Here is a 17371-nt window from a genome sequence, read left to right on the forward strand (position 1 = left end):
TGTCCCAAGGCTGCTACAACCTAAATAAATTAGATGACCATTGACAGTAACTGAATTGAAAGGTTAATTAGCTGGTGACAAACACAAAGAAAGGTGGAAGAGTGGCATTGGTTTCTCCACCATACGAAATGACCATCCATCTCCTTCCAAATCTGACAAAGGACCCTTTCTGAGAGAGTAGCTTTAAAAATGCGGAGCTGTATAAATATCACTGAAATGTTTAGGGCCAGTGTTGTTGGAGTTCCTGAAGGCATTATTTCCCAGAATGTACATTTTCGCTTCTGCTGAAATTCTTGGATTCCAAAATTATCACAGTGAGCAGGACTACAATTTGCAGATATAGGTCATTTTTTCTTTGCAATCATCATAGTAGGGAACATAAACTGTTCTGAAAATGACACAGTTCCCAGATCCTCGAGCTTTGTGTATTTGGATCCTAAAATGGAAGAAGACGTGTTTTTATTTTTTCTTACTTTTACATAGAAATCTAAAAATGGGTTTCTTTGTGGTATGATTTAACTACCTCACTCATCTTGTAAACTACCCTGCGTTCCTGTTCACCATCCAAATTTCTGATCTTCATTTCCTGCCCACTGGGGTGAGTTCTCCTGTCACCTCAAACTTAACATGTCCAAAACAGAGCTCCTTATCTTCCCACCCCCTGACCTTCACTTTACTGTAGATGAAACCACCATCATTTCTGTCTCACAAGCCCGTAACCTTAGCATTTTCCTTGAATCCTCTCTGTCATTCAACCCATTTATTCTATCGCTCCCTAAATCCTGATGGTTCCACCTTCACAACATTGCTAAAACCTGCCCTTTCCCTCTATTCCAACTGCTTCTACATTCATGCAATCGCTCATCCTATCCAGCCTGGATTACTGCATCAGCCTCCTCATTGACCTCCCAGCCTCCTGTCTCTCGCGAGTTCAGTTCATACTTCACTCTGCTACTCGAGTCATTTTTCTACAAAAACATTCAGGACATGTCACTCTGCTCTGCAAAAAAACTCCAGTGGTTGCCCATCCACCTCCACATCCAAAAATCCCTCCTCACCAATGGCTTTAAAACACACCACCACCTTGCCCCCTCCTAACTCATCTTCTCTCCTTCTACAATGCAGCCCACATGCTCTTGTCCTCTAGTGCTAACACTCTCACTGGGCCTCGATCTTGCCTGTCTTACCTCTAGCCCATGTCCCGTCTCCTGCCTGAAATTTCCTCCCTCTTCAAATCCGACATATAATTACTTTCCCCTGAGGCCTGCTCAGACTAAGCCCCACTTTTCCTCATCTCCCACTCCCTTCTGCGTTGCCCTGACTTGCTCCCTTGGCTCCTCTCCCATCCCAGCCCCACAGCATTTACATACATGTCTGTAATTGCATTTATTTGTTTTGATATCTGCCTCTCCTGTCTCTAGATTGTACGCTCATTGTGGGCAAGGAATGTGACTGTTTATTGTTGTACTGTACTCTTCCAAGCACTTAGTACAGTACTCTGCCCAAGTAAGCGCTCAATAAATATGATTGAATTAATGAAGGATGAATGAAGCTGTCTCTTCCATTTCCATTTCCTACTGTTTGATATGCATTTTCTTCTAGAATGTTCCTTCTTCTTGGAATACATTCATGCCATGTATTACTTGTATTTGCACATGTGAGAATAATGATAATAATAATGATAACACTAATAATATTCATTAAGTGCTTACTATGCACCAAACATTGTACTAAGAGCTGGGATAGGTTCAAGGTAGTTGAGGCAAACACATTACTACATGGCGCTCACAATCTAAGTAGAAAAACAAGTATTAAATCCTCATTTTACAGTTGAGGAAACTAAAGCCCAGAAAAGTTAAGAGACTTGCCCAAAATCACAAAGCAGGCAATGAGAAGAGCCAGGATATCCATTCAAAGTTTTAATATATAACGTCTCATCCAGAAATCTCTTTCTAATGAAGTGAAGGTGACAGTGGGAAAGTCGCAGATTTTGTCAAGAGAGAGTGATTAATCAAATATGATAAGAGGTGTTCCAGCCTTGGAAAGATTTCCTCCCACCTGGCAACCAGCCTCATCGATTAAGATCCCAAAACACCCTCCCTAAATATAACAACCAATTGGAACCTCAGACCACACCTAAGCTATCACAAACTAAAATATACGAACATGGTCAACGTGTGAGTATGGCCTAGTAGAAAAGACCATGGGCTTTGAAGTCAGAAGTCCTGGGTTCTAATCCTGACTCTGCCAATTGTCAGCTGTGTGACTTTGGGCAAGTCACTTCATTTCTCTGTGCCTCAGTTACCTCATCTGTAAAATGGGGGTTAAGACTGTGAGCCCCACATGGGACAACCTGATGACCTTGTAACCTCCCCAGTGCTTAGAACAGAGCTTTGTACATAGTAAGCACTTAACAAATGCATTATTATTATTATTATTATTATTATTATATGGATTGTATCCAACCTGCTCAGCTTATATCTTCCCCAGCACTTAGTACAGTGACAGGCACATAACAAATACAGGTAAAATTAAAAAGTGTGAGGATGAAATCTCTAAAAACAAATTCAATGGAAAGATCAATTGTAAAGCATCAACATTTCCTTGGCATTCATTCATTCATTCATTCATTCATTCATTCATTCATTCACTCATTCAATTGTATTTATTGAGCGCTTACTGTGTGCAGAGCACTGTACTAAGTGCTTGGAAAGTACAAGTTGGCAACACATAGAGATGGTCCCTACCCAACAGTGGGCTCACAGTCTAGAAGGGGGAAACAGACAACAAAACAAAACATATTGACAAAATAAAATAAATAGAATAAATATGTACAAATAAAATAAATAGAGTAATAAATCCGTACAAACATATATACATATATACAGGTGCTGTGGGGAGGTGAAGGAGGTAAGGTGGGGGGGATGAGGAGGGGGAGGAGGGGGAGAGGAAGGATGGGGCTCAGTCTGAGAAGGTCTCCTGGAGGAGGTGAGACTAGAAACTTTTGAATTTCCTGGCTGCTGGGCTCTGCCAGGTTATTTTGATATATCAGTTTAGTGCTCCAGAGATTTAGCATTAGAATGGTAGACTGAACAAACTGGTTGGCGATCTCTCTCATCTCATGGCCTTTACTCCAGCACTTAGGTATATACAAGTGTTGCATTAGCTGGATTAAATGTTGTAGGCAGAGTCCATTCTGTGCCAAGAATGGGTACTAGAAATTAAAGTCCACATATTCCCACTCAAATCCTCTCCTCCAGCTAACTTTCCCATGAGAAGCAGCATGGCCTAGTGGCAAGAACACAGGCTTGAGAGTCAGAGGTCGTGGGCTCAAATCATGGCTCCGCCACTTGCCTGCTGTGTGACCTTAGGCAAGTCACAACTTCTCTGTGCCTCAGTTACCTCATCTGTAAAAAGGGAATTGAGACTGTGAGCCCCATGTGGGGCAGGGACTGCATCCAACTCGATTACCTTGTATCTACCACAGTGCTTGGCACATAGTAAGCGCTTAACAAATACCGTAATTATTATTATCACCATCCTCTCCTTCTCTGAAGACTGTAAACTTGCTATTATTTTTGATTCTTTCCTCTCTTTCAATATTCAAATTCACCAAGACCTGTCAGCTCTTCCTGCACAGTATTTCTAAGGTGTATCCTTTTGTTCCATCTAAATGTCCCCCACGATGGTCCAGGCACTTATTCATTCATCCAATCGTATTTATCGAGCACTCACTGTGTGCAGAGCACTGTACTAAGAGCTTGGGAAGTACAAGTAGGCAACATACAGAGACGGTCCCTACCCAACAACGGGCTCACAGTCTAGAAGGGGGAGACTTATGCAATTGAGAACTACATAAACCTCCTTACTGGTATCCCTCCCTGCCTTCAGTCTCTCCCCTCTCCAAGCCCTACTTAGCTCAGCTGCCTCAATCATTTTTCTAAAGTTTTCTGCCCAAGTCTGCCCCTTCCTCATAAACTTCAAATAGATGTCCAATTTCCTCCACTTCAAGTATAAACAACTTGCCATTTTTCAGGCATTCAACCAGCTCTCTCCCTCCTTATCTTCTCTCTTCTCTCATTGTACTCCAGACTGCCCTTCTCCCCCTTCTAGACTGTGAGCCCACTGTTGGGTAGGGACTGTCTCTATATGTTGCCAACTTGTACTTCCCAAGCGCTTAGTACAGTGCTCTGCACACAGTAAGTGCTCAATAAATACGATTGATTGATTGATTGATTGCCCCCTTGTTATAATAATAATTACTACTAAAAATAATAATAGTGATTTTTATTAAGCAGCATGACTCAGTGGAAAGAGCCCGGGCGTGGGAGTCAGAGGTTGAGGGTTCTAATCCTGGCTCTGCCACTATCAGCTGTGTGACTTTGGGCAAGTCACTTAACTTCTCTGTGCCTCAGTTACCTCATATGGAAAATGGGGATTAAGATTGTGAGCCCCATGTGGGACAACCTGATTACCTTATATCTACCCAGCACTTAGAACAGTGTATGGCACATAGTAAGTGTTTAACAAATACCAAAATTATTACTATTATTATTATTATTAAGCAATGTTCTAAGGGTTGAAGTAGCTATAAATTAATTAGGTCTGTCACAGTTCCAGTCTCACATGGGGCTCAGAGTCTAGGTAGGAAGAAGAATAGGGAGTGAATCCCCATTTTACCACTCAGGAAACTGAGATTCAGAGAAGTTATGTGATTTGTCCAAGGTCACACAGCAGACAAGTGGAAAACCTAGTATTAGAACCCAGGTCTTCTTAATCCCAGGCCCGTGCTCTTTCCACTAGGTCATGATGCTTTTTATCTCTCTTTTCCTCATCATTTCTTGCCCTCCCTTTTTTCTGGAATTCCCTCCCCTTCATAATAATAATGATGGTATTTGTTAAGCGCTTACTATGAGCAAAGCACTGTTCTAAGCGCTGGGGAGGATACAAGGTGATCAGGTCATCCCACGTGGGGCTCACAGTCTTAATCCCCACTTTACAGATGAGGTAACTGAGGCCCAGAGAATAATAATAATAATAATGATGGCATCTGTTAAGCACTTACTATGTGCAAGGCACTGTTCTAAGTGCTGGGGGGATACAAGGTGATCAAGTTGTCCCATGTGGGGCTCACAGTCTTAATCCCCATTTTACAGATGAGGTAACTGAAGCTCAGAGAAGTGAAGTGACTTGCCCAAAGTCACACAGCTGCCAAGTGGCAGAGCTGGGATTCGAACCCATGACCTCTGACTCCCAAGCCCGTGCTCTTTCCCCTATAAATCAAACAGACCATAATTGTCCCCATCTTCTAAGTCCCTCTGGAATTACATTTCCTCTAGGAGGCCTTCCCTGTTTAAATTCTAGCCATCCAGTTTATATCCTGCCATCCAGTTTATATCCTCCCAACTGCCATTTCAACACCTCTCTGCTTCCAAACTAGTTGAACACTCATTACTTCCTGAGGCACATAAGTATATGTCCTACATATCTGGTTACTTTAACATTTACTCTTGTGCCTATTCCTTTTCCTATTTTTCCTATCTGTAATTTTGAAAGAGTATCTGTCTTTTACACTATGTTTTAAACCACTTTGAGGGGAGGGCTTGCATTTACTAACTCTATCATACTCTCCCAAGGGTTTAGTCCAGTGCTGTGTCCTCAGTAGATTCTCAGTAAATTCTTTTGGTTGATAGGTTGGTAATCCACAGAAGACGGAGGAACCTACAATGTGTTGCGTACTTACAAGTCCTTCTGTAAAAGTGAGCCATCAGTCCACATCCAAGTATCACCAGATGACTGGCGGGAGAGTCTCATCCACCCCATCATTGGAAGAAGTTTAAGGAAATCCTGTGTGGATCCAAAAATCGATCAGATCGTTAACATTTGCCATGGGCAGCAGTACCGAAAGGAGGATGTCTGGGACAGAGTAGATTCACCATCGTATTGGGTAGGAATCTTAAACATCTGATTAGCCAGAGGAATACTTTTTATTCTTGGCAAACAACAAGTGACCAAGTCACCGCCAGCATTTTGGATGTCGGGGCAATATTGCTTCCCAGTTGGGGCCAAACTTTCAAGAGGCTGCGAAGAGAAGACTTGGAAACTTCTCTGATAATTTCATGATGACACGTATGAGTGGGGCCCTTTGAGAAGGTTCAGTGGCTCCTTTCGCTCAGTGTTAGTGAGTCATGGCATGACCTGTTGGAAGGAACGTGAGCCTGGGAGACTGAGGATGTGGACTCTGAGCAAGACTCTGTCACTTGCCGGCTGTGTGACCTTGGAGAAGTCACTTTACTTTTCTGTGCCTCAGTTTCCTCATCTGTAAAGTGGGGATTAAATATTTGTTCTCCCTCCTATTTAGGCTGTGAGCCTAATGAAGGACAGGGACTCTCTCAGCTATATCACAGCTGAGAAGCAGCATGGCATAGTGGATAGAGCATGTTCCTGGGACTGAGAAGGTTCTAATCCCGGCTCCAGCCCTTGTCTGCTGTGTGACTTTGGGCACGTCACTTCATTTCTTGGGGCCTCAGTTCCCACATCTGGAAAATGGGGATTAAAACTGTGAGCCCCACATGGGACAGGGATTGGGTCCAACCCAATTTCCTTGTATCCACCACAGCGCTTAGTACAGTGCCTGGCACATAGTAAGCACTTAACGAATTCCATCGTTATTATTATTGTTATTGTTACCAGACTCCTTTAATCTGAGTGAGAGCAAGATGAGAACCGAGACTCATCCCAGACTTCCAATGGACTGACTCCAGCACAAGTAGGTTTGAAATGCACCTGTCCTATCCCTAGAAGGGGCTGAAATAATAACAACAATAATGATAATAATAGACTTTATTAAGCATTTACTCTGTGTCAAGCATTGTACCGAGCTCTGGAGTTGATACAATATAAGCAGGTCAGACACAGCACATGGAGGTCACAGTCTTAATAGGAGGGAGGACAAGAATTGAATCCGCATTTTACAAATGAGGGAACAAGGTAAATTAAAATTAAGTGATCTAGATCCCACTGCAAGCAAGATGTGAAGCTGGGATTAGAACCCAGATCCTCAGACCCCCAGGCCCATGATCTATCCACTAGGAAAGCTTAGGAATACATTCAACGTAAGTTATGCATCTAATGAAATGACCACTTTGAATCTCCCGTGTTCATAGAACACAAGTGTTAGATACAGTGTTATCTTTCGACAAAATAATTTTACAAATGGGAATACTGAAGCATGATGCAATTCCAGTGATTTAATCATTTAATAATATAAATCCACCTAGGACTAGAAGACTAGGTCTTGGTTTCTAGCCCTGAATGGTGGACATTCATAACTCAGGAAACCTCTCAAGGTAAGCTATAGGAAGAAAACATGGAGTAAATAGGCTACCAGCTCCTCCTTATTGTATATCTGAAGAAGGGTGGCATTCTGAGAGAAGCAGGCATCTTTGCTCTCGTGCCAAGATTTCTTTTCTGAAGAAATCTGATAACAGTTTCTTCCAATTCCAAACCAAGGCTCTGGGCAAGTTCGGTAATGACAACCTAGAAAGAGAGAAACTTTCACTAGAACAAATAGATTTAGACATTTTATATAGGCTTTGTCTGAGCATAGCTACAAACACACACATACATCTACAAACACACATGCACACACACAAATAACCACAAGCTAATTACTACCTAGAAACCTGTGACTTAAAAATAATGATAATAAAGATCTCTCCACTCGAGTTCATTCTTCATTCTGCTGCCTAGATCGTTTTTCTACAGAAACCTTCAGTCCATGTTTACCCACTCCTCAAGAAACTCCAGTGGTTGCCCATCCACCTCCACATCAATCAATCAATTGTATTTATTGAGCACTTACTGTGTGCAGAGCACTGTACTAAGCGCTTGGGAAGTACAAGTTGGCAACATATAGAGACAGTCCCTACCCAACAGTGGGCTTACAGTCTAGAAGGGGGAGACAGAGAACAAAACCAAACATATTAACAAAATAAAATAAATAGAATAGATATGTACAAGTAAAATAAATAAATAAGTAAATAGAGTAATAAATATGTATAAATATATATACATATATACGGGTGCTGTGGGGAAGGGAAGGAGGTAAGACGGGGGGATGGAGAGGAGGGCGAGGGGGAAAGGAAGGAGGGGGCTCAGTCTGGGAAGGCCTCCTGGAGGAGGTGAGCTCTCAGTAGGACCTTGAAGGGAGGAAGAGAGCTAGCTTGGTGGATGTTGGGAAGGAGGGCATTCCAGGCCAGGGGGATGACGTGGGCCGGGGGTCGACGGCGGGACAGGCGAGAACAAGGCATGGTGAGGAGATTAGTGGCAGAGGAGCAGAGGGTACGGGCTGGGCTGGAGAAGGAGAGAAGGGAGGTGAGGTAGGAGGGGGCAAGGTGATGGACAGCCTTGAAGCTGAGGGTGAGGAGTTTCTGCCTGATGCGCAGATTGATTGGTAGCCACTGGAGATTTTTGAGGAGGGGAGTAACATGCCCAGAGCATTTCTGGACAAAGACAATCCGGGCAGTGGCGTGAAGTATGGATTGAAGTGGGGAGAGACACGAGGATGGGAGATCAGAGAGGAGGCTGATGCAGTAGACCAGACGGGATAGGATGAGAGCTTGAATGAGCAGAGTAGTGGTTTGGATGGAGAGGAAAGGGCGGATCTTGGCAATGTTGCGGAGCTGAGACTGGCTGGTTTTGGTGATGGCTTGGATGTGGGGGCTCCACATGAAACAGGAACTCCTAAACATCTTCTTTAAAGCAGTCAATCACCTAGCCCCCTCCTACTTCACCTCATTACTCTCCTACTACAAACCAGATGCACACATCGCTCTTCTAATGCCAATCTACTCACTCTACCTCGATCTGGTCTATCTCAACTCTGACATTTTTTGCCCACATCCTGCCTCTTTCCTGGGAACGCCCTTGTTTTTCATATCCAACAGACAATTCCTCTCCCCATCTTCAAAGCCTTATTAAAGGCATATCTCCATCAGCACCCCTGCCTTTCCTGACTAACCCCTACTTTCCTCTTTTCCCACCACTTTCTGCATCACCCTGATTTGTTCTCTTTATTCACCAGCCACTCCCCACCAGTCCCCAGCACCTATGTACATATCCATAAATTATTTATTGATGTTAAAGTCTCTCTCCCCTGCTAGATTGTAAGATCATTGTGGACAGGGAATGTGTCTGTCATACTGTTGCATTGTATTCTCCTAAACACTTAGTACAGTGCCCTGAACACAGTAAGCATTCAATCAGCACTGTCTGTGCTTCTTGGGCAGGTACAGTGGCTCTGGAAAAGGACTTATATTCTTGGCTGGAGTGTGTTAAGGAAACAAGGCAATTTCATTTTTCTCACACTTGCTTATGAGTTAACTTGTTTAAACTATTACTTCAGTACATGACTACCTAATTGATTGATAGTAATAGTGATTATAGCACTATGCTAAGCATTGGGGTAGACAGTACTATCAGATCGAGCACAATCCCTTTACCACGTGGGACTTATGGTATAAGGAGTAGGGAGAATCGGTATTTTAAAATGCTTTTTTCAAATGAGAAAATGAGGCACAGAGAAGTTGTGAGTTTCCCAAGCTCACAAAGCAGTCGAGTGGCACATTCAAAATTAGAAACCGGGTCATCTGACTCCCTCTGACTCTTTCCACTGGGCCATGCTGCTCCCTTACTCCTTTTGTAATCCATCTGTTGGAAGGAAATGGCTCCCTGAACCAGGGAGCAAGACAGTGATTGGTCAGAATGTCAATCCTCAGGCTCCATTATGATTCCACATTTATTGTCTGCCTACTATTAAGTTTTCTGGAAAGCACAACAAAAGTAAGATGCATTTTTTCTGCTCTGAGGGAGCTTGCAAACTAGTGGGAGAGCCAGACGCTAAAATATATTACAAAGAGAAGGACTTGATAGATATTATACAATATGTACTAAATATGTACTAAAATACTTACATTTAATTCCACTGCTTCAATAAATCTATCAGTGGTATCCATCACTGGTAGCATTTAGGAACGTACAATATAACAGAGTTTGTAATCAATCAATCATATTTATTGAACACTTACTGTGTACAGAGCACTATGCTAAGCCCTTGGGAGAGTACAAGAAAACTCTAATAGATGGTAGACACATTTCCAGCCCAAAATGAGCTTATGAGCAGTGATCATGATGCAATGGAAAAGAAAACAGATATCTTATTGTGAAGTGGCTTCCCCACTAACTTTCTTGTCTTGTCTCATGCCGTTGAGTCGTCTTCGACCCATAGCGACTCCATGGACACATCTCTCCCATAACACCCCACTCTCCATCTGTAATCGTTCTGGTAGCTTATCCATAGAGTTTTTTTGGTCAAAATACAGAGGTGGTTTACCATTGCCTCCTTCCACGCAGTAGAGTCTCTACCCTCGATTCTCTTCCATACTGCTGCTGCCCAGCACAGGTGAATTTTGGTTTGTAGCAGATTGCCTTCCACTCGCTAGCCACTGCCCAAGCTAGAAATGGAAGGGGCATGCCTCTGCTTGACTCTCCCTCCTGCAGTCGAGACTGGTAAAATACTGGAAACTCTCCAGGTGTGACCCTGAGAGGGGCCGCTAACTTTGCGTAAGAAAAATTCTATACACTTCAATTCCAAGACATCTTTCTAAGAGACCAAAGGTGAATGCTGGGAGTGATTGCAGGATGATGATGAGAATATGTGAATTGGTTGGAGAAATCGTGGTGCTGTACTGCCTGGAAGGAAACAAAGGCAGGTAATGCCTTTTTGCCTTAGTTTATTGAATAGAAGGAAATTTTTAAAAAAACATCAGTACTTACTTTTCTGTGTCACTGCTTCCTGGGGAAGTTTAGTGGCTCTGGCAGAGGACTCGTGTTCTTGGCTGGAGAATGCTATGGAAACAGGGCCATTTTATTTTTCTCACACTCGTTTATGAGATAACTTGGTTTCAAAGATTACTTCAGTATGTGAGCAATAATAAATCAAGGCAAACTTTCTAGAGAGAGAATATCTGGTGTTAAACAACATCAACTTATCAGCCTCACCCGATTTTGTTCCCAGAACAGCCAACACAGCCACTGCTGCCAACAACAAGAGGCAAAGGATTCCCAGAGTCAGAGCAATGAGCTGCCAGAGAGGGGGTGCTGGAGAAAGGGAAATCAATCAATCACATTTATTGAGCATTTACCCTGTGGAGAGTACTGTATTAAGCTCTTGGGGGAGTACAATAAACAGAATTAGGAAGCACTTCCCCTCCTTACAACTATCTTATAGTAAAGAGAAGACATAGCCATTCTTAGGTATTCTGTGGGTGGAGAAAATTTGCAAAAGAAGCTGACAACCCAGGGCCCCAGGAGTCCCTTATCTCTTGGTGACAGTGAAACTTGGAGACCTTTAATTAAACAATAGATAATGTTGCTAATGAGTGAGACGTGTTGTCTGAAGAAGAGGTGAAACACATTCACACTCACTGGGCTTCTTCATCCTTCACTTTCTCCTGTTACTTCTTTCCAATCAACAACTCCATGACATTTATGGGGTGTTTACTGCATGCAGAGTACTGCTCTAAGTTCTTAGGAAAGTATGTTGCATTAGGGTTGGTAGGCATGATACCTGCTAACAAGGAGTTCACAGTCTATGGGGGAAACTGACATGAAAATAAAATTCGGATAAGGGATATAGGGCAGTAAAGTAAAAATGAAAATTCTTTGGGGTGAGGAACATGATACCAACTTTGTTATATTGCACTCTCCCAAGCGCTTAGTACACTACAGTGTTCAATAAATACAGTTGATGTACTGATTGATTGAAGCCCCGCAAAAATCACTTAGAGCATGGTTCCCTCTCTGTCTAAAAACGAGAGGATATTATAACAAGGAACTATCAAACTAAAATTGAAATATTAATGAATCACTAAAGTTGAACTATTTGAGCATAGGAACAGTAAAACATGAATACCAGTTCTATTTTCTGCCCTTGTGATTTGTCTTCCCTTTCCCCCTTATCCTTCATTACTCTCTCCTTGAAAGTGTTTCCCTTCATCATATCCATAATCTCCCTTCACTAAACTGTTCTTCCAGCTTGGAATCCCTCTGTCCTCTCATGAGTCAGCTCAAAACACTACCCCATTCAAACCTTTCCAAAAATTATACCTCCTCCAACAAGATTTCACCATTTAATTTCCTTTCATTGCCAGCTCTAGCGCTGTATTTCCACCCTCTTTAATACTCATGCATGTATGTCTGCTCAGTTTATTTATTTTGAGCACTCCAGTTGTAAATAGCTTGTTTGTCTCCCCTCTTACAGATTAAACTCCCTGTAGGCATGTAGTGAATTATTTCACTACTCGGAATTTTCCAAGCACCCAAAGTACTGTGTACCACACCAATTTGGCACTCAATACATTCTATTATTATTACTCCTATTACTCCTATTACTGTGATTATTATTACTACTACTACTGTTACTACTAATACTATTTCTACTATTACTATTATTACTACCACCAACACTACTACTTCTACTTTGCTATAAATCCAGAGACTTGATCATTTTGCTTTGAAAGAATTTGACGTGCAACGTCTCAAAATAAACAACATTTTTCATTCAGAATTCCAACAATAAAACAACAACAGCTACTGCTACTACTACTGCTGCTGCTGTGTCTACTGCTTCTACTAACTTCCTTCTTTATCATTTTATTTCTTTTAAAAAATATTCAGTCCTTAATGCACCTGCCTTCTTCTACCTTAATAAAAGATGACACTCAGAATCCCTTGATGTAAAGCTGCAGAATTTGGGAATGTATTTGCTCTGGGCAAGAGAAAAACAAACCTGCAGGGTTTGGGCTGTGCAACCTGCTTTTTCTCTTAAACTTCTCAGGTTTTCTTCTATGCTGCTCCTTCTCATGGTTGGGAATATTCCACTCAGGATATCTCTCCTGCTCTCTGCTCATCTCTGTCCTGAAGACTTGAAACACGGGGGGCCTTGGCATTTGCAGTTGAAAACAGAGGGTGAAATTATTGAGGCAGCGAAACGTGATTCAGTTGTATTGTAATAATAATAATAATGATGCTGGCATTTTTTAAGAGCTTACTATGTGCCAGGCACTGTACTATGAGCTGGGGTAGATACGAGCAAATTGAGTTGGACACAGTCCCTGTCCTATGTGGGGATCACCGTCTCAATCCCCATTTTACAGATGAGGTAACTGTAGCACAGAGAAGTGAAATGACTTGCCCAAGGTCACACAGCAGACAGATGGTGGAGCTGGGATTAGGACCCATGATGTTCTATCCACTGCATCACCCTGCTTCTCCCTAGTGTTTAGGACTCTCCCATAAGTGCTCAATAAATACGATTGAATGAATGCACGTAATACATGCTAAATAAATACGAATGATTGATAGACCAGAAAAAGATGATACAGACATTAAAGTGTTCCTGAACTTTCTTTACACGCAGTAAGCTCTCAGTAAATATGATTGAATGAATGAATGATCGTGGCAGTGTCAATGTAAAGAAAGATCCTGAGGTCTCTCTCTTTTACTTTGTCTATTCTCCACCTTTTTTTCCATTTCTCTAGGAATCCCTACCTGGATCACGGGGTTCCCTGGATACTGCGGTTGTTTGGCTAACTAGGAATGAACTCACATATGGTCATTTCAACTTTACCTCAAAGCTTGCTACTTCAGTCTACGATATTTCTAGAACACCCAACCTTACTTCAGAATTACGGAACACAAATGGTCACTGCGGATGTCCAAAATTGACCACAACCACCCAAGTGACCAATTCAGGGGGGTGACCAGGTAGCTATTAGCACGGTGCTTTGCTCACAGCTCACATATTGAATGAATGAATGATCAATAATATTCCTAATGCACAGAGATAGGTTCTGAACATAATTGTTATATTTCTTACAACCTTCCACAGTGTCTATGACAAGCAGCATGGCCTAGTAGAGAGAGAATGGTCCTGGGAGCCCGAGGATCTGTGTTCTAATCCCAGTTGTTCCTCTTGCCTGTTGTGTGACCTTGGCCAAGTCATTTAACTTGTCTGTACCTCGATTTTCTCATCTGTAAAATAGGGATTAAAGACCTGTTCACCCTCCTACTTAGAGTATGAGCCCCATGTAAGACAGGAACTGAATCTGGCCTGAAATACTTGTATCTATTCCAATGCTTGAAGCATGGTAAGAGCTTAATAAATGTAATAATAATAGTGATTCTACTGATAATAATAATGACTTGAACAATTTGTGATTCTCAATCAACCAGGATACAGAGTAGGAATTGACATTTTAAAGTTCTTCTGATTAACATCAGCAAAGTTGAGATAAAATGTGTAGAATATGTTGGAAAAATCGACTATGAAAAGAATCAACAGATGGTTAAGACTCTTTGTGAGTTCACATTATGCATCTCTACTAGGAAGAAGGTGAAACTGGGATGAATTTCTCGGAGTAGCATACTGATCAGGAAGAAGAAAATGATTTCCAGAAAAATTGTGAGATGCAACCTGTATTGAATCCCTCTTATCTGTCTTCTTCCCATTTTCTCTGTGGATTATTGAGAAGTTACAATGCAGTACACATTCTCTGAAGTTTTACTTTAAAAATAATCATATTCATTCATTCATTCAATCGTATTTATTGAGCGCTTACTGTGGGCAGAGCACTGTGCTAAGCCCTTGGGAAGTACAAGTTGGCAACATATAGAGACGGTCCCTAGCCAACAGCGGGCTCACAATCATTATATTCCCTGAGGAAATTACACATGAATAAACACTTATTTTCAGTTTAAGAATTGGAAATACTTCCTCAAATTTGTTAGGAAAGCAAAGGAAAACACAGGTATTTACCTGTGTGTGTGTGTGGATCGGCCAAGCGCTGGAATCCTGTGATAAACGTTGAAATGGAAGATGTGAACGGTGACTTCAAGGTTGGAGGACAGGCCGAGTTTAACAATCTCATCTGATGTGTTCAGGGAGGAATATATAAAGTGACAGAATGGAACTTTTGTGCTTTATATAATGTTCCCAATCAACCGCACAGGAAGTTCTCAAGCAGCTAATCGCTTTGCAGTTTTTAACACTCACTGACACCTTTAGGATGGACTGAGGCTTGGCAAATTTCTTTGCTTTATACTTCTTGAGATGAACTACATGATTTATATAAAATTTGACCTTGAATTCACTAGTGGGATGTTATTTTTTTAAAAAGGGAAAAATAAAAAACCTTTGCTCCACATAACAAGCTTCTTCAGGATATAGGGAAAGCCTACAGAATCAATCCATCTGCTCCTAGCGACTTTTATTTGGGCTGTATTTACTATAAAGTTTGCTTTTTTTGAGATGGGGCACTTCTAACCCTAATTTCCTGCCTCGTGCTTGGACAGCTTACAAGAACCATCACTTTTTCTATATAATCATTTTAGCTGGGGCCCTCTAACTTGATGACAAGAGCCCTTCCACTCCTAATTGCTGTTGACAGCATTAGCAGGAAGTGGCAGAAGAGATACTAACAGAACCCAGAATGAATCGCCATCAGCACAAAAACCCAATCTATGTTAATAAAATACTTCCACCAACCTCATTTTCAGTCACATTTTAATGGCAGCTCTGCCACTTGCCCGATGTGTGACCTAGGGCAGGTCGTCTAAATTCTCTGAGCCTCAGTTTACTCATCAGTAAAGTAAGCATTATGTGGTCCACTGCATCTGATCTGATTTTCTTGTACCCATCTCACCTAGTAAGTGCTTAACAAATACCACTACTAATATGATTTTTATCATGAAAACATTTAAGTTCCAAAATTTATTGAAATTTCACATCCTTCCCCATCCTCTGCCCTTGATGATACCAAAAAGCTCAGAGTAGATGGAAGAAATAATTACAATAGTAATTGTTGTATCTGTTAAGCACTTACTATGTACCAGGCACTGTATTAAGTACTGGGGTGGATACAAGCAAATTGGTTGGACACATTCCCTGTCCCATATGTGGCTCACACTCTCAAACCCCATTTTTCAGATGAGGTAAGGAAGAGAAGTGAAGTGACTTTCCCAAGGTCACACATCAAACAAGTAGTAGAGCTGGGATTAGAAACCATGACCTTCTGATTCCCAGGTTCATGCTCTTTCCACTAGGCTATACTGCTTCTGTTCCAACAGTGGTTAGTTGTGGTAATAATAATAATAATAATGATAATAATGATGGCATTTGTTAAGCACTTACTATGTGCCAAGCACTGTTCTAAGCACTAGGGAGGATACAAGGTGGTCAGGTTGTCCCACGTGGGGCTCACAGTCTTAATTCCCATTTTACAGATGAGGGAGCTGAGGCACAGAGCAGTTAAGTGATTGTCCAAAGTCACACAGCTGACAAGTGGCAGAGCCAGGATTAGAACCCATGACCTCTGACTTCCAAGCCTATGCTCTTTCTACTGAGCCATGCTGCTTCTCTATGTATCTACCATCTCCATTGTATTGTTATGTTGAACTCTCCCAAGTGCTTAGTACAGTGCTCTGCACAGAGTGAACACTCAATGCATATGATATACATTCTCAATGCATAGAGGAAGCAGCGTGGCTCAGTGGAAAGAGCCCGGGTTTGGGAGTCAGAGGTCATGGGTTCTAATCCCGGCCCCGCCACATGTCTGCTGTGTGACCTTGGGCAAGTCACTTAACTTTTCTGTGCCTCAGTTCCCTCATCTGTAAAATGGGGATTAAGACTGTGAGCTCCACATGGGACAACCTGATCACCTTGTATCCTCCCAGCGCTTAGAACAGGGCTTCTCACATCGTAAGTGATTAACAAATACCATTATTATTATTAAGATTGATGGATTGGGTAAACAGCCTCACATTTATCAAGCATGAATTGATTCAGCCGTGAGATTCTGGACTCATACTCAATACTCAATACTCATTGAACTTTCAGGATCTGTCTGAGTTGTGTCAAATCCCGGCTCCACCAACTGTCAGCTGTGTGGCTATGGGCAAAGTCACTTAACTTCTCTGTGCCTCAGTTCCCTCATCTGTCAAATGGGGATGAAGACTGTGAGCCCCCCGTGGGACAACCTGATCACCTTGTAATCTCCCCAGCGCTTAGAACAGTGCTTTGCACATAGTAAGCACTTAACAAATACCATTATTATTATTATTATTATTAACTTCTCTGTGCCTCAGTTCCCTCATCTGTAGAATGGGGATTAAGACTGTGAGCCCCCCGTGGGACAACCTGATCAACTTGTAACCTCCCCAGTGCTTAGAACAGTGCTTTGCACATAGTAAGCGCTTAATAAATGCCATTATTATTATTATTATTAAATAGGTTGGATGGGGGGGGGGGATA

The 17371-nt window shown here is 42.0% G+C and overlaps 1 non-coding gene and 1 pseudogene across 1 annotated transcript; both read right to left on the reverse strand.

Moving 5' to 3' along the window:
* Window positions 1-240: 240 nt before the first annotated feature.
* LOC119938969 lies at window positions 241-12971 on the reverse strand (annotated as a pseudogene).
* LOC119939770 lies at window positions 10473-10610 on the reverse strand. The gene has a single exon (XR_005454733.1). It is a non-coding gene; the product is annotated as a small nucleolar RNA SNORA7 (small nucleolar RNA).
* Window positions 12972-17371: the final 4400 nt, after the last annotated feature.

Source organism: Tachyglossus aculeatus, chromosome 17, assembly GCF_015852505.1.
Source record: "Tachyglossus aculeatus isolate mTacAcu1 chromosome 17, mTacAcu1.pri, whole genome shotgun sequence".
NCBI lineage: Eukaryota > Metazoa > Chordata > Mammalia > Monotremata > Tachyglossidae > Tachyglossus > Tachyglossus aculeatus.